Source organism: Lynx canadensis, chromosome A1 (assembly GCF_007474595.2).
Source record: "Lynx canadensis isolate LIC74 chromosome A1, mLynCan4.pri.v2, whole genome shotgun sequence".
In the NCBI taxonomy this organism is placed as follows: domain Eukaryota; kingdom Metazoa; phylum Chordata; class Mammalia; order Carnivora; family Felidae; genus Lynx; species Lynx canadensis.
The window spans coordinates 75,149,283-75,176,997 of record NC_044303.2 but is presented as its reverse complement, the minus strand read 5'-3'; the positions used below and the strand labels follow the sequence as shown (position 1 = coordinate 75,176,997).

Sequence of the window (27,715 nt, the reverse complement as noted above, 5' to 3'; positions counted from 1 at the left end):
TTAACATAGGCTCTCCAGAGAAACAGCAAACCAATACTCTGTCTACTTTCTTCGTTTGCCATACTGCTGGACTATGGCTGCAGTGTGCATGACAAGGAATTCTCCCATTGGCTTTCCTACTTTAATGCACAGAAAGGTGGGTGGAGTCTTGCTTTTCTCTTCTTTTGAAAGAAGTGTATCTTCAGTAGGTACCTGAATTCTTTCTGGTAGCCAAAACTGAATTTCAGACTTACTATCCATTTGTGCACCTTGGCAGTTGTGATCCAGAAGAGATTCTAAAGAGGTGCCTGGACACTATTCCTATTTGCTTCTGTAGGCAGAAGAAGGCCATTTGCTGTGGGAGGGACACTCTTTCACCCAGCTTTTACCTGGCTCTTTATTGCTTTCAGCTGATGAATCACCTACCTGGGAAACAGAATTACTAAGGGTGATGTCTGCCCCCACTAGCTCAATACTTTTGCCATCATTAATTCTGGCTTCTGCAACTTTATAACTGTGACCCTTCTTTCTTCTTATGAAGGTAATATCCCATGAATTTAACTTTATCTAGATTTCCATGTACATTCATGTCCATTCAATGTTTTCTACTTGGATTTCTGGGGAACCCAACTACTTGTCCATGTCTGGCACTATATCTTGCTTTTCACAGGTTTCGAAAGCTAGGGCTCCCTTCAGTTCAGCATTATTGTCTGTTCCGGAAAAGCTCAGGGCTGGCTCCACCTACATTTCTGTAGCAGGAGTATTGCTTATGACTTAGCCTTCCTTAGCTCTTCTGGGTCAAGAGAAAGGCACTCTGTTGAGGTGTCTCTTTTGTCCATTCCACTATCAGTTGGAGAAGAAACTTCTTCCAAGTCAACGGAGTTAAAATCTTCCCCTAAAAGGAAATTTTCTTTGGCTATAGTTCAGATGTAGCACGAACGTCAGGAGGTTCCTTGCTGAACTTAGTCACATTTATAGATCCATTGGTTGCCTCCCCAGAAGATTCTAGCATCTTTAACTTCCTTGACACAGAGCAAGTGGTCTGAGGGCTTTGTAGGTGTGTATTTTGTTGACTTCTCCAAAGGCCTTGTTGTTTTGGAGTTTGAAGCGATGGTTCTCTCTCCATCCTGCTAGTTTTTGTTGTTTTTTTTTTTCCTTGTTGACATCTTTGAAGTCACTGACCCATGGAAGAGATTGTTTCCATTGCCTTCTACAGTGACATTTCCCACATTAAGAGCAAGATGACCTGCCATCACTTGGAGATTGGGAAGGTCTGGCTTCAGAAAAGGGTATCAATCTATTCAGTAAGTTTTTGAGCTATTTGTGATGGCAATGTAATCTTAACTTCATTTTTTAAACAACAAAGTTCCTTTTTTATTTTTTATTTTTTTCTGTTGTTTTTTTTTTTTTTTTCTGTTTCAGTTCTTCATGGCAGGAAGAGCGAGATTTTAAAGCATTTTTATTTAAATATATCACATCTCTTGGTATGTTTACTCCTAGATACTTCACTCGCCATAGTAAATGAATTACATTTTATTATATTTCTTAAATAATTGGTAGAATAAGCTGTGAAATTATCTAGGCCTGCTACTTAGCTGGCTATAGTTCTTGATGACTTTCTCTATTACTCCCAGAGGTCAGTGTGGTTAATTTATATTTTCCCAGACTGTGACCTTTTCAAGGTGGCTTGAATCAAGCAAACTTCCACTTTTCAGTCAGAGGGAACTCAACAACTTTGTTGCGTTAAATGGAAAACTGTAGATTATTCCTGATGCTGCTGTTTTAATATTATTATTATTGTTATTGTTATTGTTATTATTGTTATTGTTATTGTTATTATTGTTATTGTTATTGTTATTGTTATTAATCCTGTCACTCCTATTAACTCCAGAATGTGATCTACACAAAGAATGAAGATGCCCTGGGAACCATTCTAGTAGGAACCATTCCAACCATCTCTGAACGGTTCTTTTGGGACTCATTCCCTTCAGGGGAAAGCAGATGGGAGGCAGTATGGTCTTTATATCCACCCCCAACGAATCTCTAGGATGATTTATGTCCACCAGTGCAAAAGATAGCATGCATGTGTGCATTTGTGTGTGTGACCAGACTAATTTCTCTTTTTCCACTAAGTTCTGATAAGAGATGTTTAACAACTCAGTTCAATTATTTTTAGTGTATTTATTTATTTTCAGAGAGAGTGTAGGGGAGGGAAAGAGAGAGAGGGGAGCGAGAATCTCCAGGAGGCTCCGCACTGTCCGCGCAGAGTCCAATGCCGGGCTCGAACCCACTAACCTTGAGATCGTGACCTGAGCCAAAATCAAGAGTCGGACACTTACTGGACTGAGCTCCCAGACGCCCCGGCAACTCTGCTTGATTTTAAAGAGAACTTCTTCTCACCCATCTTCCTCAGTTTTTGAATCTCATGAAAGCTCTATGCCACAGAGAAGTCTTATTTAACTTTGGTATATCTGTCAAGCACCAGTGAAGAAAAAGTGAAGTATCTATTTCCTTCTATTTTCCCTGAATCAGTTTTCACCTTCTGCATGTAAATAAATAAATAAATAAATAAATAAATAAAGGATTCTCTTTTAGCTCATCATGTAAAATTGTATTAATGTTTGGTGTATCCTCTTGCAATGTGGCTGTTTACGTTCCCAGTCTATATATATATATATATATATATATATATATATATAGGCTTCTTAGCCAGCTCATTGTGCCATAGACTTTTGACCTTAAAAGCACTGTAAGCTTGTTCTACTGCCTATTTTCCTTAAATACATTGAAGTAAGTCACTCTATAATCTCTAGCATCTTTTTGGTGAAAATAGAGACTTACAGTATGTTTGTTTAATTTTGAACACAGTGGGGCAATTTTCAAATATAATTGCACATTGCCCAAGTTCCCGATTTTTGGTTTCCTTAAACAGATCTAAGTATAAGAAAGGAAATGTTGGAAGAGATTCAGAAACTTTAGGAAGCAAACATCAGAAAGCCAGAAGGACATTGACTGGATATTGACAATTAGGAAGAAGAAATGACTCCAAGTGACACTGAGATTTTGCAAATGCATAGATGGGTGCATGAAGCATTCTGGGCAAAATTATGAGTCTCAGGATGGGAGAGGAGACGTACTGGGGTCGTCAGAGACGGTGCAGCCACTAGCACTGGCCCGGGGGCTCACAGGCATCTCATAAATGCTTTTTGAATGACTGTTAGATGAATTCCATACCAGACACACTGAATTTGATGTGGACGTTTTCTGTGGTCCTGTAACCTTAAACCTGTGGGCACTCTTACTTTACAAAGCACTTTCATATGCTGCCCCATTAATCCCCACAATAAACCATGGAGTAAAATATCATTAAAGCCCTCTTATAGCTGAGGAAATGGGGCTTAGAAAGATTAAGTTCCTTACTTAAGTTATATGTTTAGTATGAGCCAGAGATGAGGTTTAAGCCCAAGTGTTTTTGAAACCAAAACCTGGGCTCTTTCTCATACTGTGGAGTGTTCCAAGTAGCAGTAGCTTTGGCCGCCCGTAGCTGGCTATCTCAGACACATCTGAGGAAATCATCATGCTTGGAAAGACACAAATATTTACAGAGAGAGTTAAAAATGAGAGCACATCAGCAGTAGGCAAGAGACTCACAAAGGATGGAAGGCTATTTTTTTTTTTTTCACTGCAGTGTGACCAACACGGAGGGAAACTCAATGCTGTCCTTACTGAGTCAATGATTCCCCAGAATGTGCTGGAAGAAGACAGGTTTGTTTGGGAAAAAAAAAAAAAATCAAAGACTACATATGCCAGAATCATGGTGAAAGAATCACCAGTAGCTGGCAACCCATTTCATGGAAGAGTTAAGGATTTTAAGAAGCAAAAAGAAAGATTCCCCAGGATTCTTCTTGAGGAAAAGGTGATGTATTTCAACTACAATACCCTGAAATATCTAAAAAAAATAAACAACTAATATTCTTTTTTTAAATTTTATGTGACACCTTTTTGTAAGGGTGTCTTAGATGTGGGTAGAATATTGGTGAACTACATGACAGCTGAGTGGTTTTGCTGATCGATGAGATTGCTTTTGAGAACTTCTTGAGAAATCACTTTTGTTTTTTTGCATTGGTTTTTGTTTGAGGTCATTTTTTATAGGTCTATTGGACAGTCCCTACACCCATTCTATACCAGTCACTTTCAGTCGGATCCCTTTTATCTCTTTCTTTATTTCATTTTGATTTTAAAAGGCTTATCTCCTTTTGCTTAATTTTTTTTAATCTAAAGAAATTATCTGTGTGCCCAGTTAATATTGTTATTTGTTTATTTCATATCCTTTTTCCATATGTTACCATCTCCTTTCTGAGTTTTTATTTTGGGCTTATGGTATTGTTTTCTATCTTCTATCATTTTCCTAATTTATTTTAGCTTGTTTGGAACATCTGTTCTTCCATTGGAGGGCTTCCATTTCCTAGACGGTCATTATTCTATGTCAATATATCTTTTTAAAAAAAGGAAGTGCATGGTATTTAACTGTGATCATTTGTGTTGTGCTACTTTCTCTTTCTCTACATTAAATTAGTTTCATGGCATTTGAGGAAGAAGGAGTGCAGTCGAAGAGTTTTTCTAGGCTCATGACTCTGATGCCTTCCCTATAATTTCCATCAGTTCTTTAATGTTATGGTCCCTTACCATTTGAAATCTTCTAGTAGTGTCCTTTGTTTATATTAAACACACCCAACTCCTGCTTTTGCCCCTGTTGTTCCTCTTCTAATAAATTTAGGTTTTCTTTCAGATAGTCTCTCCTTGATGTAGGGTTCTGTTGTAGAGGGATTTTGCAGACTTCATAGACATCAGATCGTTCACGTGACATCATCTTAAATCATGGACTCACGCTATTTAGCCACAATTTAGCATACGAGAAAAATACGTATAGTTTCAGTAGAGTTTTTCAAATTGTCCTGCCCATGTTCCAGCGCACGCCTGGTGGCAAGTTGGGGCATCTCCACTTCTCGCATCCATCACGTGTCAGCTTGTCCCTCTTTCCTCCTGAAGAGATGCTGGTACCATTCAAGTCTTGTGCTGCCAGGCATTTGTACCCTCTCCTCTCATTTCCTGGTTTCGTGTCGTGAGTGTCACCGTGGGGTGTTGGTTTTGCTATTATGGTTCCAGCCACTGTTTTCATAGCTCTTCACCTGCCCTCAAGGTGAGAGCACAAAGCTCAGCCTTCAGGCTTTAACTGGTATAACTGCTTGGATTTTGGGCTTGAGTGCTTTAAAAATACATATTTCTTGGGACTCCTGGGTGGCTCAGTCAGTTAAGCATCCGACTTCTGCTCAGGTCATGATCTCACAGCTTGTGAGTTTGAGCCCCGCGTCTGGCTTTGTCCTGACAGCTCAGAGCCTGGAGCCTGATTCAGATTCTGTGTCTCCCTGTCTCTCTGCCCCTCCCCCATTCATGCTCTGTCTGTCTCTCTCAAAAACAAAGAAACATTAAAAAATTAAAAATACATATTTCTTAATTTAACAAAAGAGAATAAGCATCTATATTTTATTTATTTTTTTTTTCAATATATGAAGTTTATTGTCAAATTGGTTTCCATACAACACCCAGTGCTCATCCCGACAGGTGCCCTCCTCAATACCCATCACCCACCCTCCCCTCCCTCCCACCCCCCATCAACCCTCAGTTTGTTCTCAGTGTTTAAGAGTCTCTTATAAGCATCTATATTTTAGATGCCTTATTTTCTGAAACTTAAATCTTCATATCCTTCTGTAAAAGTTTGTACACATACTCAAACACATACACTAACCCCTCATAATTGAAAACTTACCTTGATCTCCACAAAACATTCTAAATGACACAGCATATTCTTTATCACCAAATTACCTCATATATTCTCTTTTCCGCTTTATAATTGTTATCAGATTGACGTGTCTGTCCTCATTATCAGAGTGAACCACAGAGCTGTTCCACTGGTTTGATTTTACTGTAGAATGGTGCCCTTTTTTTTTCTTTAAGACAGAAAATTCCCAGTCACCCCTCCTATCCCAGTGACAAATAGAAAAAAGAAAATATCTTAGCAAACTGAAAACAAACACCTGTAGTGATGAGATAGGAATGTTTGTTTTTGTTTTTTTTTTTTTGCAATTTAAAAAAACTAAACCCATGTTTTTCTTGAACAATCAAGTTTATGTATGGATTTCATTAAGAATGTTACCAGATGTCAAATATTTACAAACCATTTCTACATTTCTTAACTGGTGATAAACTAAGAAGTAAACGATCGTCTTTGAGTGGCAGTAAACACTATGATAAATACTCTGCCCAGGAAATCTTTACCTGCTGGAAACGATTTTTAACTGTCAATGTAGCTCTAATGCCTTATTTTCTACTTGGTTATATTTGACGTCTCCTGAAGCCAGACCATTAGTGAGATGCGTTATCTCACTGAGGCCTTCCTCTGAACCTTTACAAGGACACCCCACAGCCTGTGGCCATACAGGCTCATAGTCTCCTGAGCAAGTTATCGAGGACTGCAACATCTTCATAGTGTTCCGAACTATCCATTTTTAACTTAATTTAGTAGTTAATGCAGTCAAATAGGATATATGATTAAAATGTAAAACACAGCTCTGTGCATCTAGCTAATTGTTTGTTTGGTTTAACTAATTAATAGGATCTATTTCAAAATGTGCCCAGTTTTATGAAAAGTAATTTTGGTTTTACTACAGTAATTTGTACACTCCATAATTTCTGGCACAGTATATGGCAATTTACAAACTCACTTACGGTTTCTTTTTACTCATATGATATATATACTTAGTATGTGTGTGTGTGTGTGTGTGTGTGTATACATACATATATATATATATGTAAAGTAATTCATGTAGCATTCAACACAAGAGTTCTAGTAATAAATATAACATGCTTTTAGCTAAATATTTTCATAAAGTGGTTTAAAACATTTTTCCTGAGTAAAATTCCATTATAGACTCACATGCACACACATACACACACACACACACACACACACACACACACACATCTTCTTTATCCATTCATCTCTGGACACTCAGGTTGCTTCCATATCTTGGGTATTGTGAATAATCTTGTGATACACCTAGAGGTTTATATATATTTTTGAATTAGTGCTTCTATTTTCCTTGGGTATATACCTAGCAGTGACAGTACTGGGTCATATGGTATTTTTATTGTTAATTTTTTGAGGAAACTTCATGTGGTTTTCCATAGTGACTGCTTTGCTGGAAAAAAAACAGGTGAAGGGGATTAAGAGGTATAAACTTCTAGTTATAAAATAAATAAGTCATGGGCACGAAAAGCACAGCACAGGGAATGTAGCCAGTAACACTCTAATAACTTTGTATGGTGACGGTCACTATACATGTGGCCGTGAGCAATGCGTAATGTACAGAATTATCAAGTCACTATGTTGTAAATCAGAAATGAATATAAAACTGTGTGTCATCTATACTTCAATAAAAAAGCAATTAAACAAATAAACAAATTTCCTGGAGCTCAAAACCTAACTTATATTTTCAAATATGACTCTTATTTTCTGGAAAAAAAAAAAGTCTCACACGGGTGTTACCAAATCGATTTTCACGTGAATAATTCCACATTTTCCCCTGAGAACAGTGCTTACTGAGAGCTTGAGGGATTTGAAGTAAAGGGCAGTTTATCCTCTGCATCTTCATTGTGATTTGTATTCCTCAATCAGAGATTAAAACTATTTAGAAAGTAAATCTTCCCAAGCTCTTTGGACCTATAGATACAAACTGAAAACATAAGTTTGTTCAATTCTCCATCTTCAAAAACTTCCAGCCAAGTGGAAATCTTAACTATCTGTTACCTTTCAGGATACAGAATGATTTAAAAAAATGATTTTCTTCTTTTAAAAATCTTGTATAAGTTTCCAAAGAAAGGAAATAAAGGAATTAAAATTTATTGGAAGTCTAACATTTGTCAGCCACTATGCTGGGACTTGTGCTTAATCATATTGACTTCCACTTAATTTACTTACTTTTAAAGTATCATGAAAACTAGATTATATTGTCTTATAAATGAAATAGATGTCCGTGTCTTCATGATATGTTAAAGCCTCAAAAATAAAATAGGTTTTATTGTCTTATCTGACATGGGAAGAAACGATGAGATCAAAACCACAACTTAACCATCAGTAAGTAAGATGTTTGTATAGAAGCTTCACTGGCTCAAATGGTGAGTTTTCTCATTTTCCTCCTCACGTTGTGTAAGGCAGGCTCACCGGGGTTAGAGAAGCCATTCACGGGAGTAATTGCTCCCTGCAAAATAATAATCTATTTTTTTTATCTGAAATAACATTTCAAAGGCAGAATGGAGCTAGGATTGTAACACTTACTTGCATAAGGGATACATGTTTGGTACTATTTGTCTCATTTTAAAAATAGGAGCTTAAACCAAATAAACAGAGATAATGTACACGTCGACCGTGAGAGGAATTCTATACTTGCTTGGAAGTTCACGATCATATGAAAATGTGAAACTGTCACATAATTTTACCAAAAGTTCCTTTACTCTTTCTTGAAAATGAAACAGGAATTCTTGTGAGTTTCATAGTCTGTAACCCGTTACAAGAAGCGCATTGTACAAAAGAAGGAAAAAAAGAGTTTGTTACAGTTAGAGCAGTTTGGAGCTCAGTAAGCAAGATTTCATTCTTGGCTGGTGACAAACAGGCAGTGTGGTCATGAAAAACTAATTCAGCTGTCTGTCCCTCTATTTCCTTGTCTGTGACATACCAGGAGGAAGTCAATATTCCTGTCATTGGCATTATTGCTTATCATTGTCTGAAAGTTTAATCGATGGAATAACACAAGAAATGGAAATGTGAGCCATCCCTGTTGGATCAAAACCAAAAAAACACTAGAAGACAACACAGGGGAAAACGTGTTGATTCGTCTTAACGTTGGTCAGGTCAATGGTTTTTTTGGCCATGACCCCAAAAATACAGGCAATAAACGCAAAAAGTAGACAAATATGATTACATTAAACTAAGAAGCATCTGCACAGCCAAGGAAAGAATTAACGAAGAGACAACCACTGGAATGAGAGAAACTATTCTAAAGCATACATCCAATAAGGGGTTAATATTCAAATCACATAAGGAACTCCTACAACTCAAGGGGGGAAAATAACTCAGTTAAATAGGCAAAGCGCACAAGTAGACATTTTCTCAGCGAAGATATACAAATGCCCAACAGGTATTTGAGAAATTGCTCAGCATCACTATTCCTCAGGGAGATACAGAGGGATTAAAGAAAAGAGAAAATATAGACTGTCATTATATACTAGCAGATGTCTTAGATATAGTGGGAGGTTCATAAGGAAGGACCAGGTGGGACACACAAATTCTGGAATTTTCTACATCTAAATGAGCCGAAACCAAAAGTCTGGGTGGTCTTACCAAAGACGAGTGCAGAGAAACATGAGAACCCAGGAGCCACATCCCGTGTCTGATGGAACTAGGTTACCAGGGGATGGAGGAAGAAGGGGCCGTAAAGCCAGAGGAAAACAGGTGAAAATGGTACCTCGAAAGCAAAGTGAGAAAAGCGGGGCAGGAGCGGAGCTGTTTATCTGAAACAAATGCGATTACATAAGATGACGACTAAAACCGACCTCGGACCCAAGGAGTCCGATATCCCAGTGAAATCCTTTAGGAAATACTCTCCTGTCACTGATCTGAGATGAAGGAAACAGTAACCCGACTTGCACACATGATTACAGAAACGTGAGTAAAACAATGACAAAAAATATCTACTTGGTTACTAAAAGAAATGTGTATTATTAACAAACGAGATTTCGCACAGAAATGAAAAGACGTTTTCTCATGCTCAGAAATGCAGTAACATCATCCATAACACTAGCAAGTCAGATGAGAAAAGCTATACCATCATTTTTCAGGAGTCTGCAAAGGTCGTCATGGAATTCCTCAGTAAATTCTATGGTGAAACAGGCTGTTTCTTTACCCAATACATAAGCTATCGAGATGTACTTCCAGGAGGCAATTATGGTCTTTAATTTATATTTTTGTTTTTGAGTTTTCAAAGATTTAATTTTTTTTTTGAACGTTTATTTATTTTTGGGACAGAGAGAGACAGAGCATGAATGGGGGAGGGACAGAATCGGAAACAGGCTCCAGGCTCTGAGCCATCAGCCCAGAGCCCGACGCGGGGCTCGAACTCCCGGACCGCGAGATCGTGACCTGGCTGAAGTCGGACGCTTAACCGACTGCGCCACCCAGGCGCCCGGAGTTTTCAAAGATTTAAAATGTCTTTTTTTTTTTTTAAAGAATGCATGCTGTATGAGGGAACACCTGTCATTTCTTCTGTTTTGTTTTTATCTGTTTGCATAAACCATTCTTTTGCCACGCACCGTATCTGGTGACTAGCCACCTTCCTTGATCCCTGTGTATATGAGAAGCAGGCGACCTTTGTCACGTCCCCACACAGTCTACAGCTGATTAGTACAGAAGTGACACAAGCTGAGATCATCTGCATGTGTACCTGAGCTTCTGAAGCAGTATCCTTCGGAGCGGCTGAAACTGAGGACAGGTCAATACGGTCCCTCTTGGTAACCACGTTTATCATTTAAACAACAAACAGAAGAGATCTCAGATTGCCAGTGAACAAGGAGAAGGCAGCGGCTGGAGGCACATGCAGGAGGAAAAACAAACACAGGCAAGAGATAAAGTGAGAGCAGCATCCGGATTCTCAGTAATATTTCAACCCTTTTATGCTAATCAAATTCGTATTGCTATATTCTTATAATTCATTTTGCCACTGAAATCCACACAGGTTGAATTCTTACGTAAGGCTCAAGTGCTGAAATGACCATAGGTAGTAGATTATGTTAATTCCCGGATTTATTTTCTAGCGTCCTGAAAAAAAAAAAAAATCTTGGAGAATGAAAAGAGATACGTAGACCCATCCTCCTTCTATTAAAGAAAGAGATGCTTTTCTTAGAATCGGGAAGTTTCCTTATGACATTCTTCCTAAAAATTTGAATTCCAAGCAAGCAATCAATATCCAGTACAAATATTTTGAAACGATGGCGTAGGGGCGCCTGGGTGGCGCAGTCGGTTAAGCGTCCGACTTCAGCCAGGTCACGATCTCGCGGTCCGGGAGTTCGAGCCCCGCGTCAGGCTCCGGGCTGATGGCTCGGAGCCTGGAGCCTGTTTCCGATTCTGTGTCTCCCTCTCTCTCTGCCCCTCCCCCGTTCATGCTCTGTCTCTCTCTGTCCCAAAAATAAATAAACGTTGAAAAAAAAAATTTGAAACGATGGCGTACATATACGAGTAAACATCCAAAAATAAAAATAAGAACATGTAGATATATTTTTTTTCAAAGCACAGACTCCTCACTACATAATTATATCTCTAATACACTGAAAACTACAATGGTATAGAAAAACATTTAAAAATGTATTTCAGCTTATTGTTTATATTATTTTACAGTAATATTTTCTGATGTAACTTTTTGAGTTCCAATTGATCTAACCAAATAATTCATAAATGAAGGCGAAATCAGTATTCCATAGAGGCTGTTTTGCACAATAAAAACAATAAAAATACCTTTCAAGCTGTAGAATTAAGGACCCAGAAGCACAGGCTACTGTGTGATCTTACGAATATCTTCAAATAGTGTTGCAGGCATGCTGAAAATCGGAACAAGTTTTCAACTGATAAAAATGATTAAAGTCCTAGGATTATTGAGATATGGTACCACAGACTGGAACGAGATCAGCTAAAATAATTGCACGGTGCATCATTTTTGAACACAACCGGTATTTTTCTTCTTCTTTTGCGTATTTTTAAGGTTTGTTTTCCGAGTAACGAGCCATGAATATCTGTATTAACTTTCATGCATAACTGATCCATGTAGTAGAATCTCATCTATTGTATTATTAAAATGAGGATTTTTGTTGTCAAATGAAACGTAATATAGATAAGAGTAGTTTGGGAAAATGGAAACAAACAAAATGGAAGTATTGTGCTCCAAGATTCTGCTACTACCATAGGCTTTCTGGGTTTTTATCCTACAGGTTTGTGTTTCTGTATGACAGACATTAGCTTATATATAAAATTTTGTTGACAGGGCCTGCATGGCTTTAAATGCCAATAGTACAGCTTAGAATATCAACGATAACAAGGTAGAAAAACAATGTTGCAGAAAAAAAATGTCAAAACGCAAGTAAGACCTTATGCTGATTTTCAGGGCGCCTGGGTGTCTCAGTCGTTTGGGTGTCTGACTTCGGCTCAGGTCGCGATCTCACGGCTCGAGAGTTCAAGTCCTGCTGACCGTTTGGAACCTGAAGCCCGCTTCGGATTCTGTGTCTCCCTCTCTCTCTCTCTCTCTCTCTCTCTGCCCTTCCCTATTCACGCTCTGTTTCTCTCTCCTTGAAATATAAATAAATATTTAAGATTTTTAAATAAAAGACTTTATGCTGATTTTGTGGTTAAGTCCATTTCTGTCATGAATTACTGTATGCTCATAAGAAAGAATCAATAAACAATTGTTCACAGACCAAAGTGACTTCCTTTTGTAGATAAAACTTGACTGGAACATGGCCACATTCACTTGTTAATGTATGTGGTCTGTAGTGCTTTTGCTCTAAAATGGCAGAAACAGTTATTGCGGCAGAGATGATATGGAAATATTAATTATTGATCCCCGTACTAAAAAAACGTTGGCCAACTCCTGCAGTAGAAGATCTAAGAAATGTAACATTTGGTCACAGCATCCAAATGCTTACGCTGGAGGTAAGTAGAAAAATATGCACATTTGGGGCCCCTGGCTGCCTCGGTTAGGTGTCTGACTTTGGCTCAGGTCATGATCTCCTGGCTTATGAGTTCGAGCCCCACATCAGGCTCTGTGCTGACAGCTCAGAGCCTGGAGACTGCTTCGGATTCTGTGTCTCCCTCTCTCTCTGCCCCTCCCGTTTGTTCTCTGTCTCTCTCTGTCTCTCAAAAATAAGTAAATGTTAAAAATAAATTTTTAAAAAAGGGAAAGAAAAATATACACTAAGTACATAACCACCCATATCTGCAGTTTGTCTAATAAGTTCCTTAACCGTGATTTTCTACTTGGGAAAAACTCCATTTGAGAGAGTTATCCAGGATCTTTAGTGATATAGGCAAAAGTGATGTTTCTAGACAGACTAGGGTGAATTAAGAACCTAACATTTAAAAAATTGAATTGAGGAGTGCCTGCGTGGCTCATTCAGTTAAGCATCGAACTCTTGATTTCTTTTGGCTCAGGTTATGATTTCACAGTTCATAGTTCGAGCCCCTCATCGGACTCTGCACTGACAGCACAAAGTCGGCTTCGGATTCTCTCTCTCCCTCTTTCTCTACTCCCTCCCCGTTCTCTCTCTCTCTCAGTATAAATAAACATTAAAAAATACAAGTTTGAGTTGAAGACAAATAAAAATAACATTTTATTTCATCTATGTACACTTTAAAAGTTAACATATTTAACATAATGTTGATTTATATTTTGATTTTTGATTTAACAACTCAAGAGTGAACCATAGCTGGAATTCCCTTTAGAAGTTTAAAAAAAGGCATGCATCCGGTTGAAAATACAGACACAGCTGTAAAATCTAAACATTTTCAATCCCATGTATGTTTTATGCTTTGATAAATGGTGTCCATAGAGGTGAATAAAGGTATAGAAGGAGAAATATATGCGAGTGTCAGCTTCTCTTATGGTATGAGTTTTGCAGACTGATTTTGTTTCCTTGAGTGACTTGATATAAGTCCTAGAGTATAAGGAGAATTACTATTCTGGATGAAGAACTACACTGAAAAAAATAATATTGTAACAGAGAAACATTAGGAATACAGAACTAGAATGTTAGAATGTTAGTTAAGCTGTTTGTGCCTCTCTTATTTGTGAGTTTTTTTTTTTTTTATTGTGGTAAGGATAGTTAACACAAGATAGACCCCCTGAACGCATTTCCCAGTACACAAGACAACGGCAACTGTCATGGAGCAGATCAATAGAATTTATTCATCTCACATAATTGAAACTTTACATGCAGTGAACTACTCCCCACTTCTCCTCCCCTGACAACCGCCATTTTGCTCTCTTTCTATGAGGTTGACTGTTTTAGATATCCTTTGTAAGTGGGACCATGCAATACTTACCATTTTGTAACTGGCTTATTTTACTTCACATAATGTCCTCCAGATTTGTCCCTGCTGTTGCATAGGACAGGATTTCTGTCTTTTCAAAGGCCAAATAATATTCCAGTGTGCGTGTGTGCATATGTGTACAAATGTGATTATATGCATATATACGTGTGCATATAAATACATATAATACATAATAAAATGTATATATAATAAATATATAATATATATTTTTACATAATAAAATATACACATATTTGTACACACACATACACATATACAAGAATTGAAATCAGAATGTCAAAGAGATATCTGCATTTCCATGTTTATTACAGCATTATTTGCGTGGGAGTAATAAACATCATAGTGAAGATATCTCTTTGGAACTGATTTCAATTATTTTGGATATATACCCAAAAGTGGGATTTCTGGATCATATGCTAGATCTGTTTTTAATTTTTGAGTGACCTCTACACTATATATATATATTCTAAATGGTGGCTGCACCATTTTGCAGTCCCACCAACAATGCACATGTGTTCTAATTTTTCAACATCCTCCTTCTGATATATATATATATATATAACTATATATATATAATATATATGTATATATATTATATATATATAGTTATATATATAACAATGTTATATATATGTATATATATTTGTTATATATATAGCAAACATATATATTATATATAATATATAAGATATATATTTTTATATATATATTTATGTTATATATATATTTTATATATATATTTATATATATATCAGGTATAGATAAATATACATATACAGATTTATACATATATGTATATGTATAACATACATATACATATTTTGGATTTTGGAAAATTGCCACAGCTGTTGGCTGTGAAGTGATATCTCATTGAACATTTCTCTGTGGATTAGTGATGTTGAGCATCTTTTCATATACCTTTGGCTATGTGTATATCTGTGTTAGAGAAATGTCTATTCAAGTCTTCTACCCATTTTAACAGGGTTCTTTATTTGCTACTGTAGGATTCCTTATATATTGTGCAAATTAACTGCTTAACAGATATATGGTTTACAAATATTTTTCCAATCCTATGTTGTTTTTTTCAACTTGTTGATTATTTCCTGTGCTGTGCACAAGTTTTTCTTTGTTTGTTTGATGTGATCCCTTTGGTCTACTTTTGCTTTTCCTTTGATGCCACATCCAAGAAGTCCTTGCTAAGACCAATGTCATGAAGCTTTTCCCCCTATGTTTTTTCCTAATAGTTTTACAGTTTAGGTTCTAGTTATCTTTAGGTCTTTGACCCACTTTCAGTTTATTTTTGTGTATGGTGTAAGACAAAGGTCTAATTTCATTATTTTGCATGTGGATATCCAATTTTCTGTACATCATTTGTTGAAGAGACTATCCTTTTCCCATTGAGTATTCTTGGCACTTTAGTTGAAAATAATTGATATTATGTGAATTGATCACTATATGTGAAGTTTATTTCTGGGCCGTCTGTTCTCTTCCATTGATCTATGTATCTGTTTTTATGTCAGTGCTATACTGTTTTAATTACTACAGCTTTTTAATATATTTGAAATCAGAAAATGTGATATTCCCAGCTTTGTTCTTCTTTCTCAAGTTTGCTTTGAAAATTTGAGGTCTCAAATCATAGCATGGATCCTTCCCTTCTTGGTGAGATGGTCTCTGTGTCATTTCAATGTAAGGCTACATTTCATAAATGGAAAATGAAACGTTGACAAAAGATTTGCCTTTTCACGTGGAAGGATAGATTTTACGTTTTTGCAATCTGCACTTGCAAAATTAAAATCGGTAATCTGTTTGTTTCATGCCAAGTAACAAATTCCTGATTTCTGAATTTCTAATATATAAGGTTCATTTTAGATCTAAATACGTTACATAGCAAAATATGGTATTTTTAAATTACAAACAATTTTAGAGATTATAATTTTAGCCCATCATTTTTTTTTTAGCTGAGCAAATTGAGATTCAGCGATATATGGAAGTAAGTTGGTTATAGAGTTAGTCATTTTCCAAGCTAAAATATGTTCTCAGTGTTCCTAAAATGAAATTCTGCCTTAATTGTGAAAACTGTTTGGTTATTACTTCAGTACAAAAAAAAAGGTAAATAATAAAAGCAGAATATCAGAAACACTCATTAGGGTAATTCGGGCGTGTATTTTGTTGCTAGACAAACTCACTTAGGCAGTCATTGGTTTCATTGATATTCTAGGGAATTATGGGAGGAATATTCACCAAAACTAATGCCAGTTATGTATGTAAATCCTCTGCACAATGATGGAAGAATAACCCCAAAGTGTTTGACTTAATTAATCTTTTTCTGAGGCCCTTCACTACAGAACTAAAAATCTAAATAATGAGTAGGGACAGAGTATTAAGTATCTTTCTGCACTTAGGGGATGATTAATTATAATGGCTAAACCCCTGAACATTAAGTTGAATACTAATCTGATGACAGAGTTTGGAAATAAGCCAGTACTGCATCTGGGTTTTTTCTATCCTTTTGACAGAATAATAAAAAGAAAAAGACGAACATATTAACAGTTTATGCTCATTCCACTTAATACAGTCTCTTTCAAATTTGCTTGTTAGTTAAGTGAAAGAGTAAATTTCTTCCACCTTCTTGAGCATAAATGTAAATTGCATACCTAGTGATTCGATACACAGCTCTGTGTTCTGAGATGATGTGGATGTTCTTCAAATATAAGTGACTAAAAAGGGAAATAATGAAGAAGAAATACCCTGACTCTACAATGCACACTTACATCTTTACACTTGCCTGTTGTCTGTAGAAGCTTGCAGAAAAAGTACAGTCTTGTAGAGAGGCAAGCTGCTTCGCGGTGGCTTTGATTTACAGAGAAAATACCTACTAGATTGTTCCGTAGCACATGGATTCACAGGGCTGGTGCAAAGAAACTCAAAGGGCAAATGGATAAAAGGTCAAAAGATAAATGTTATTAAAGACTTTTGCCAATAGACAATAGAATGTCTACTGTCACAGAAAGAGTTAGAAAGCCAAGTAGTTCTTTCAAACTTGTTTGTGATGTTCTAAGGGATTAACCATACTCCACTGATAATAGGAGGGAAAAAGTCTCCAAGATGCCTGCTTCTAAATCCCCCTTTGCTGGCTTTGGAATTAAAAAATAGGGAAGAATATAAAGTCTAGCATCGACCTCCCTGAGCTCTAATAAATTTCTCTTTTCTTCAATGTGGATCAATTTGGTCATGACACCATTCTTTAGATTGTTCACCTGGCTCCATTCAGTTAGAATAAAGCACCACACTATTGCTGTGTGCTAGGAATTTCTCCCCATTAGTTTACTGCTATTTTCCATTTCTCTTTTTATGTGTGACCTGAAATTATTTAATGTGTATGCATGTATGTATGTATGTACGTATGTATATGTATTAGATTTTGGTAAATTCATATTAATTATTTTGAATAAATGGAATTTTAAAAATTCACATGCATTCCAGTGGAGCCTCTTTGGAGGGAAGATAGCTAACCTTATGTTAATACTATCAACTAGATCTAGCTATAAATACATAATCAAAATAACATTGGGTTCCTGCTCCTATGTTGTAATTCATCTGTGACAAGGTTACATTCCCAAGAAGTGTTGAAAAGTATAGAAACATTTAGGGAACTGTATCCATGATACAATGAGAGTGTACTTTGTTTGACTTAAAAAAATAATTGTTTTCATTCATTTGTCTTCTAAATGACCATAATAGCTGCTTTGGAGCCTACTTCTCTGATCTCTACACTTTCCTCTGAAAACTCTCTGCCAGAAACCTCTGCCCCCGGGGGCTCCTTATTTTCTCTCCTTTCTATTGCTGTCTCAAATCGGTAATTCAGGATGGAACAGGTCAACTTATCCCCTGTGCCCCTTTATTTCCATGAACTTTCTGACATTTTAGCCATTGTTTGTATTTAGTTTACAAGCCTTGATTTGCTTGCAGAACTGCCTTAGATATTTTTTGAGAGGACAGAAAGGCATCGATCTGCTGACATGTGACTTTATAATTTTATATATTTTATTTTGTGACATTCTACTAAATGCATTTGAAATTAATCAACATACTTTTGGGTCACCTGGGTGGCTCAGTCGGTTAAGAGTCTGACTTCCGCTCAGGTCATGATCTCATGGTTCATGAGTTTGAGCCTCACGTTGGGCTCTGTGTTGACAGCTCGGAGCTTGGAGCCTGCTTCGGGTTCTGTGTCTCCCTCTCTCTCTGCCCCTCTACCACTCACTCTCTGTCCCTGTCTCTCTCAAAAATAAACAAAAAATAATAATAAAAATAAGTTAACCAGCATATTTTTATTTTGGTTTCTCTTTCCACATCAGAAGAAAAGCCTAGCAAAACTAAATTATCATTAAGAAGTACTAGAGAAAAAAGACTTTTCCAGGAAATCTACTCAGGACAAAGCAGAAAGTCTTCTTTCTCTGTTCAGGTTAGGAGCAAGGGAAGATTTTAGGACTGGTGGGAAAGGTGAAGAATTCTGAAGGCAGCACCCACAGACTAGGAACATGACACCATAAACCCAAGATCTGAGTGTGTCCGTCTTCTGCAGATGTTGTCTGGGGCAGGTTGCAAGCATCCAAGAGAAACCCTGCAATCTGATGTTCTAGAAAAATAATGTAGGAACTAAGCCCAGCACTGGGAAAGTGAAGTTCAAGTATAGATTTTCTAAGGTAGCCATCTTGATTATCCATAGCCATTGTGTGGCTTTCAGGATAGCCAGAAGTTTCTTCTTCCAAGTGGAGTGGTAGAATTGTAGAATTCTGTGGTGGGAGAAGAGGGATGGGGCTTGTGTCTATTCTGAGTTACTGCTCTCCAGCAGAAAACCAGGATTAGGACATAGAAAACAGAGTGTGTGGCTAATTCTGCATTAGAGTTGAGGGCCAGGCCTATGGATTTCCACTGTAGATGTTATTTTTTTAATGTTTATTTATTTTGAGAGAGGAGAGAGAGAGAGAGAGAGAGAGAGCAAGACAGGGACAGAGGGAGAATTCTAAGCAGGCTCCACACCATCAGTGCAGAGCCCGATAAGGTGGGGCTCAAATTCATGAACTCTGAGATCATGACTTGAGCTGAAATCAAGAGTCAGATGTTTATCTGACTGAGCCACCCAGGTGCACTTCATGGCAGGTGTTATGATGGCAGCCCAATCAATAAGCCCAGCTGTGTATTCACAGGCACCAAGATGGCAGGGATCAGACTCACCCAGGTGCTGTGTGTTAGAAATAAGTAGAAGTTCAAGAACAAAACAAGGTCCCTCTGTCATGCCAACAGCCCCTTGTCTACCTATTATAGTAGCACATAGACAGCCTCGTGGAGAGGCAGAGGTAAGAGAAACACTGAAAGCTTGAACATTGATATTATTACCTTCTGTCCAAAATGGAGTAGCAGGAAATAGATTTTCAATCCCATCTGCAACAAACAAAACACCAGTTCAATTTTAAAACACAATGATTTTCAAGGCACTGGATATCAGACCAAAACACGTCAGTGATTCTAACTGCAATAGCCAGAATTCTAAGGAGGACGCTCTGAGAATACCACCCTCTGGATATCCATTCAGATGATGTAAGCAAGCCCTGCTGTGAAGGAACTCTGTGAATTGCATTATGGTTACCAATCAGCTGACTTGGAGACAGAGCGGTCATCCTGGACCATCAAGGGGATCCCAAAGTAATCACGGAAGAGGAAGGCAGAAGAGTCAATAAGAGTGAGGCTGCAAAAGAAGAGAAGAGGCAGGAGATGAGGCCAGAGGCGAGATCACAGACAGGAGAAGCCTGGAAGGTCTTGACACACCAAACTTGGCTTTGAAGTTGATACTGGCCGGGATATATGAGCAGTTATCTAGAAACTGAGAAAAGCCCGTGTCCTACAGCCACATGAAAATGAATTCTGTCAGCAATAAATGACTAGGCCAAATAACAGGTTGTACTCTGGAGCCTCGAGAAGGGAATTCAGTGTTTCCAGAATCTTTAATGCAGCCTTGTGAGACTGTAGGCAGAGAATCAGCTGAGCCACACTAAGTCTGGACATCTGATCTACAGAACTGTGGAAAAGAAGTAGTTTTGCTTTAAGTCTCTTAGTTTATACTAATTTATTATGGCAGCAATTGAAACTGAACACACGGAAGGACAGGAAACAGGTAAGTTGAGCCCTATAATTGTCCTGTTTTACTGCCTTGAAGGAGTGAGAAGACCATGGCTCTGGGAGGAAAAACCCAGACAGAGCTGGGCACACTCCCTTGTTTGAGCAGACAGAACTGAGAGTCAGGAGAGACCAAAGCAGAGAAAATTCACAGGACACAGGGGAGAGATGTGCAGAGAGAACTCCGAGGCTTCCCGTAAAGCAACAGCACAGGTCTGATCAGCATCTGTATGTGAAGAAACTCCCTGCAGCCGTGGAAAGGATCACTCAATGTGATTAGAAAGAACAGGATTAGGAGCTCTTGCAAGGCTGACAACAGTGCTTCCTCCTACCAGAGAGACCAGAAAACTCTTATTTACAAGGCATCCATAGAGTACAGAGAAGTGTACTGACTCATTAGTGGGAAACGATTAGCTCTAAACCAAAAACTGCTCTGGTTCCCATAATGAATTTTAAAGGAAACATGAAAGTATCAAACTCTTTCCAAGTAAATGGAAGCCCAGAACTACACTCAATAATATTTTGAGGAATTCAAGGAGATCTAGTCTCTACGAGGGTAAAGTTCACAAAGTCTTGCATCGATATGGGTCAGATATGTATGTAAAGAAGCAAGACAACGTGACTTGAACAGGAGAGTAATCGATGAAACCCAACCCAGAACTCCCATCTGTTAGAATCACAATGTAAGAACACTGACAATATTATAGCTGTATCCTACATGCTCATAAAATATAGACAAAGAAAATATAAAAGAGACTCAAATTGAATTTCCAGCGATGAAAACTGTAGTGTCTAAGATGAATGATACACTGGATGAGATTAATGACAGACTAGATACTGCAGAAGAAGGTTAAGGAATTTAAAGATATAACAATGCATCGTATCTAAAATGAATAACAGAGAGAGGAAAGAATATATGAACAGACAATATCCATTACTTGTGAGATCAACCTCAAGAAGCTTAATACTGATGCCTGGGTGGCTCAGTCAGTTAAGCATACAACTCTTGGTTTCAGCTCAGATCATGAGCTCATGGTTTGTGAGTTTGAGCACCACATTGGGCTCCATATTGAAAGTGTGGAGTATTCTTGGAATTCTCTCTCCCAGAGAGAGGGAGAGAGAAAGACAGAGAGACGGAGAGAGATAAGATAAATAAATAAACTTAAAAAAAATAAGAAGTCTAATACACGTGTAATTGGAGTTCTCAAAGGAGGAACGCAAGACAGAAAAAAATATATTTGGAAAAAAAAGGCTTATTTTTTCCAAATTTGATTAAAATTATAAACTCACAAATCCAAGTAGTTCAAAGGAGTCAAACTTCATAAACATGAGGAATACTAAATGCATCTGCATAACTGAATTAGTTAAAACCAAAGATTAAGAGATGATCTTAAAGGGAAATTGGAAAAACAAAAAACAAAACAAAATAAGGTTGACAGTGAATATTTTATCAGAGAGAAAGTGGGAAGAGAGTGAGATCATCTCTTTAAATTCTATGCTCAATGAATTCTATATTATAGAATGCCATATTCAGTGAAAAATCTCTCAAAGAGCAAAGGCAAAATACTTTCAGACAGACAAAATCCAGAAGACTCCATATCTAATAAATCTGCACTATAAGGAAAGTAAAAGCTGGGTCTTCAGGAAGAAGAAAAATCACACCACATGGAAATCTGAATCTACACAAAGGAATGCAGACTCCCTGCAATGGTAACTATGGATACAAAGCTATTAAATATTCCTTATTGTTTAAATTTCTGAAAGGTGATTTATTATTTAAGCAAACATACTAACCATGTAGACTAAGGTTTGTAAAAACGTAAAAGTAGTGAGATGTGTCACATAATAGCACAAAGCTGGATAGGGGAGGGATGGAAATCTACTGTTTAAGCTTATTGTCTGTGCCTGAAATCATACATTGTCATGTAATGATAGACTGTGATGAGTTAAATGTGGATATTCTAAAACCCAAAGCAACACTAAAACAAAATAAAACAAAAAACCAAAAAAGTTATAGCTAGTTAATAAACCAACAAATGAGATAATGTGGGATAATTTAAAAATACTCAGCTCATTAAAAATAGTCAAAAAAAGAAAAAAAGGTAAGGAAGAACAAGGAAAACTGATATTAAATAAGTAACAAGAAGGCAGATTTAAACCTGATAATATCACTAGTCATATTAAATGTAAGTGGTCTAAACACCCCCAAATTTGTCAATTACAAAAATGCAAGACCTGACTATACAATGAATGCAAGTGATGTGCTGCAAATATAAAGGCAAATATTGGATAAAAATAGAAGGATAGGAAAAGCTTGGATCAGTCTGTATCCAATCTGGAGACAGAAACCACAAGGTAAAGAGGATTTTAACACAAGTAATTTTATATATAGTAATATATATTATTTATATAATATAAAGAATATTAATATAAAGCAACCATAGGAGGGGAAGCCAAAACTTGGAGACAGAGGGGCGCCTGGGTGGGTTCAATTGGTTAAGTGTCCAGCTCTTGATTTCAGCTCAGGTCATGATCTCACAGTTTGTGCATTCAAGCCCCGCATCGGGCTATGTACTGATGGTGTAAGGCTGCTTTGCATTCTCTCTCTCTCTCTCTCTCTCTCTTCTCTCTCTCTCTCTCTCTCTCTCTCTCTCCCTCTCTGACAGCCTGTTTTTCTCAAAATAAATAAATAAACTTTAAAAAAAGGCACGAAGAGAGAACTCTAGAAGGTCTTACAAGTCTGGGGGATACCGCGTACAGAAGAGCACACTTAGAAGGAAGACTCACCTCTTGGTGTAGAAGGTGGAGGTGCTGCTAATTGAATGGAAGTTCCCTGGGTTGCCCAGGCGGAGGCTTCTCCTGAGTTCCTGGGCAAGTGGCAGAGCTCTGGGACACAGGCCAGCTGCTATTGATGGACAAGGACTCAGAGGGTGTCAGCGTGCTACTGCAGGTGTCGTGGCGACCAGGAGCTGGAGAGACCTCCCTCTGCAGGAATCACCTTGGGCCCGGGCGGCTCTGGGATGCTGCCTGATACTAAGGGGGCACCCAGCAGCATCCGGGCCTGTGGGGGGGAGGGGGGAGGAAAGAGATCAGAAAGCAACCACGCAGCCTGGGCTCAGGTCTGCACCAACTTGGTTTCCCGGTGACACTGTCATGACCTGAGCTGAAGGACACGTGATCAAGTTAGTGTGGGATCAGTGCATGGGCATACAAATAGACCACTGGATGGGAATAGAGTTCAGAAATAGACACATATCTACAAGGGCAACATATACTGACTTTCCACAAAGATGCAAAGACAATGGAGTGGAGAAAGGGAACTGTTCAGGAGCAGCAATAGAACACTTGAGTATCTATATGCAGAAAACCTGAGTTTGAATCCACACATTGGGCCATTTAAAAATGTACTCAAAATGGATGAGAGACACAAATATAAACTCTAAAACTCTACATCCTCTGGAAGAAAACATAGAGGCTTATTTTAGTGTTTTTCAGTTAGGAAAAGTTATTTCCAGATATGACACCAAAAGTCCTACCTGTAAAATAACAAATCAGTAAATTGTTCTTTATCACAGCAAAAAAAAAAAAAAAGTCTACTTTTGAAAAATAGTTGTTTAAACGAAGAGAAAAAAACCCACAAACTAGGAATAAAAATATTCGCAGATCATATATCTGATAAAGCACTTGGATCCGGAATACATAAAGAACTCTCAAACCTCACTGATCAGACAACAAACAGCTTAGTTTAAAAATGATTGAAGTATTTCACCAAGGTAGATATACAAAGATGCTCAATATTATCAATCATTAAGGACATGTATATTAGAACTAAAATGGGGTACCACTAAACAGCTATTAGAATTAAAAAGTCAGACGGTAGGAAATATTGAGGAGGATGGGAGGGATCTGGAACTCTCAAGCACAACAAATGAGGGCTGCAAATGGTACAAATGCTTGGAAAACCAGTTCCGCCATTTTGTAAAACCGTAATCATACCCTGATTTAGCCAGGTCACTTCCGGGTAAACTTGAGTCTCTAGGTGCCTAAGACAAATGAGAATGTGGACCCTTTGGACATAGAGGAAGCAAAGAGCTCTATAAACAGGTGAATTTAAGCTTCAGAACCTTCCCACCCTCGCTCACCCCCACACCACTCTGTGTTTTCTCCTAGAGGAGGAAGTCAAGAATGAAGAAGATTTTATAGAGAAACAAAGTATTTTTCAAATCTGAGTTTAGGTATAAACCTTTAACTTCATTATAGTAACTACTTTTAGTTATGAACAACATTTCTTAGGACATTCACTGACCTTTAGATAAATCCTTGCGTACTTTCCTGCAGCTCAGCTCAATAAGCGTTTTTATCCTGCCCTCTGCTTGAGGGAATGCTATATATATTATGCAAACATCTCTACTAAAATGAATCGCAGTGCACCGAGTTTAAATAGACTTCATTCATATCTTTGAAATCTTGATAAGGCAAATATCTAGGTTCCAGAAAATTCATGAATCGCAAGTAGTTGTTCTGAGTATGTCTTTGAGAAGAAAGCGGGGAGGGAGCCTCAAATTGGGATGCTTCACTTTTCATTCAGTTTATTGTGGTTCTTTCTGGAAAAGATAACATGTTGACAAAGCCATAACCAAAAGCCATAACCATTAGAGCAAAAAACGAATCCTGCCAACTGGTTAATTGGGGAAGACATTTAGGAAGGCTACAGTTTTGTGATAAGAAGCTGGCTTGAAAATGCCATGGAAATAAGGCATAACTGGAGTAAATATAAATACTCGTTTTTGATAGGGAAATGAAACACACAAACCGGGAAATACCACACACATTTATTATTAAATGTAATATTAAAATGACTTGCAAAAGATCACTGCCTATCTCACCAGGTATTTTACAAAATGAAAGAAAAATGCAGTTAGCAGCAATTTTCCTGATTGATGTGTTTCCTCGGGCTACAGATTTGCTACATTTTCCACTTAATCTCCAATCCCACCTATCGTGTAGCCCCTGCAGGCTTCTATCAATGCATTGGGCTTTGTTACTACTGTCTGGGGAAGAGGCTCAGGCCAGCAGAATGCCTGTTAAATAGTAGTGCCCCATACATACTCGATGAAGAAAGTAATAATAAGAGTAACAACATTAAGCACTTTTTTACTAAGCACTTGCAATGCCCCTGAATGTTCAGTGTTTTCCACATATAGGTGACCCTTGAACCGTATGGGTTTGAACCGCCTGGGTCCGCTTACAGGCGAATTTTTGCTGGTAAATATGGAAAAGTAATGTACATATATTTTCATTTCTTTTGACTTTCTTACTAACTTCTATTCTCTAGCTTACTTTCTTATAAGAATACAATGTATAATAGATATACAAGCGATGTGTTCATTGACTCTGTTGTCAGGGAGGCTTCCGGTCAATAGTAGGCTATCCGTTGTTAGGTTTGGGGGGGAAAGTTACATACAGATTTTTCGAGTGCGCGGGGGCCAGCAGCCCAACCTCCGTGTTGTTCAAGAATCAACTTCTCTGGACTCTTCAAGAGTCCATTTATGATGGAAAGTCTCAGGAAAGACCCATAATGATTGCAAGAAGCAAGCTAGGGAAAGGAAACCAGCTACTTAATGATGTGGGGTCAGGTAGAGTCCGGTATGTAGCCAGACTCCAGCCGAGGCTCCTCCGAGCTGTCTTGCCTTCATGCAAAGTATTTGGGTTTTGTAGGGCTTGGAGGAAACTTCTAGGTCCCCCCTTCTAGAGAGGCTTCCACCACCACAAGGGCAAGGCACAGAGAAAGAATGGATGAGAGGGAAATGCAGAAGTCCCGCTGCACGGAGAGGAAGAGCGGACCAAAGGGTCCAGCCAAGGATCCAGGCATCCGAACCTGAGCCAGTAGCGTCTGCTACATGCGTGTTAACACGTGTAACCCTGGAGGCAACCCTGCCAGGTAGGTAGGCTTTTTATGTCTATTTTTCATGGAAACTGATGCACAAAGGGGTTATGTAACTTGCCAGTCCTACCTAGCAAGTAAGAGCTGTGTCCACATGCCAGGAAGGAAAGGGAGAGTGGGAGGGATGAAGAAGCCAGGGGGCAAAGAGAGAGAAAGAGTGACAGTGAGTGAATCCGCAGACGTGACCTTGACCTCCTCCTGATTCTCAGATGCTCCGACAATATCTGCTTTGGGAAATTCAAATACATCACTTCCAGCCAAATTTGAAGTTCTTTACTTGGTTCTGTTTATGGCGGAGCTTGAGTAAGGGTCCACGGCACTTAGGAGTCTACTCCAGACACCCAATTTAAAAATCTATTTTTTTTTTCATTTCAAAACTGTAGTGGAAACCATCATTTCTAACTAAACAGCCAGGAAAACCTTCATTCCCTTTTCCAAGGCCTTTACGTGAATATTTAACTTTTTGGGTTTTTTTTTCTTTATGTTTCACCATACAGGGATTGTGTATTTACAAATACAAGATGATCTCAGTGAATGAATGGTGTGTAAACGAGACTAGGTCAAGTCAGTAACTGTTTCCGTTTGTTTGTATTAAAATATATCACATAGTTTAGATAAAATATATAGTATATTTCAAGACATTTAAAATGGAAAAAATACTGCAGTCATGCTAAAGTATGCCTAGTATGAATGGTTTTCCAAATGACATGTCTTGGGTTAACAGTCCATGGCAAGTCCGTATACACAACAGCAAACTCTTTTTTCAGTCGTAATATGTTTCCGTCCACTGATTTGTCTCTCTGCTTGTTTCTGTCGGCTCAGGTTCACTCTGGATATTCTCTACCTGGCACCATAAATGAGCTATCTTACATGTTTCTGGCAATATCAACTACCTCGTCCCTTTTTGTCCATTTATAGGATTTTACCAACACGTCCGTTTACATTACGTGAGATTAACGAAATGGCTTACGGCAACATGATTAATCAAATCTAAAATCTTGTCTTTTTAAACAGCATACTTTATTCTCACTTTTTCCTCTTCACTTAGTTCCTTGTCCTTTCGGACAAACTCACCTAGATTTCAGTTTTTCGAGCCTATATCTAAAACTGAGCTTCCTCTTAAGTCGTCCCGCATTGCTAGGTTTTCCTATCGCATGTTTTGTACCTTAAAATGAACTCCAGACATCTCACATCATCATTGCCTGTATGTCCACCTGGATGTCCAAAAATAACACTAGAATTATTTAGGCCCTTTGTCTTCTATACCACATCGCCTTGACGGCCGCGGTGTTCATAAGATGAACCCTGAATCGTGTTAGACAATCCTCCGAATGACATTACAATTTGCAAAAGGTTAATATGATTTCAATCACATGGTGAAAATATTGTAGCATTGAGATGCACATGTG

At 37.9% G+C, this 27,715-nt stretch overlaps 1 pseudogene; it reads right to left on the bottom strand.

Annotated features, from left to right (window-relative positions):
- On the bottom strand, positions 1 to 27,644 carry LOC115509712 (annotated as a pseudogene).
- Between the last annotated feature and the right edge of the window lie 71 nt (positions 27,645 to 27,715).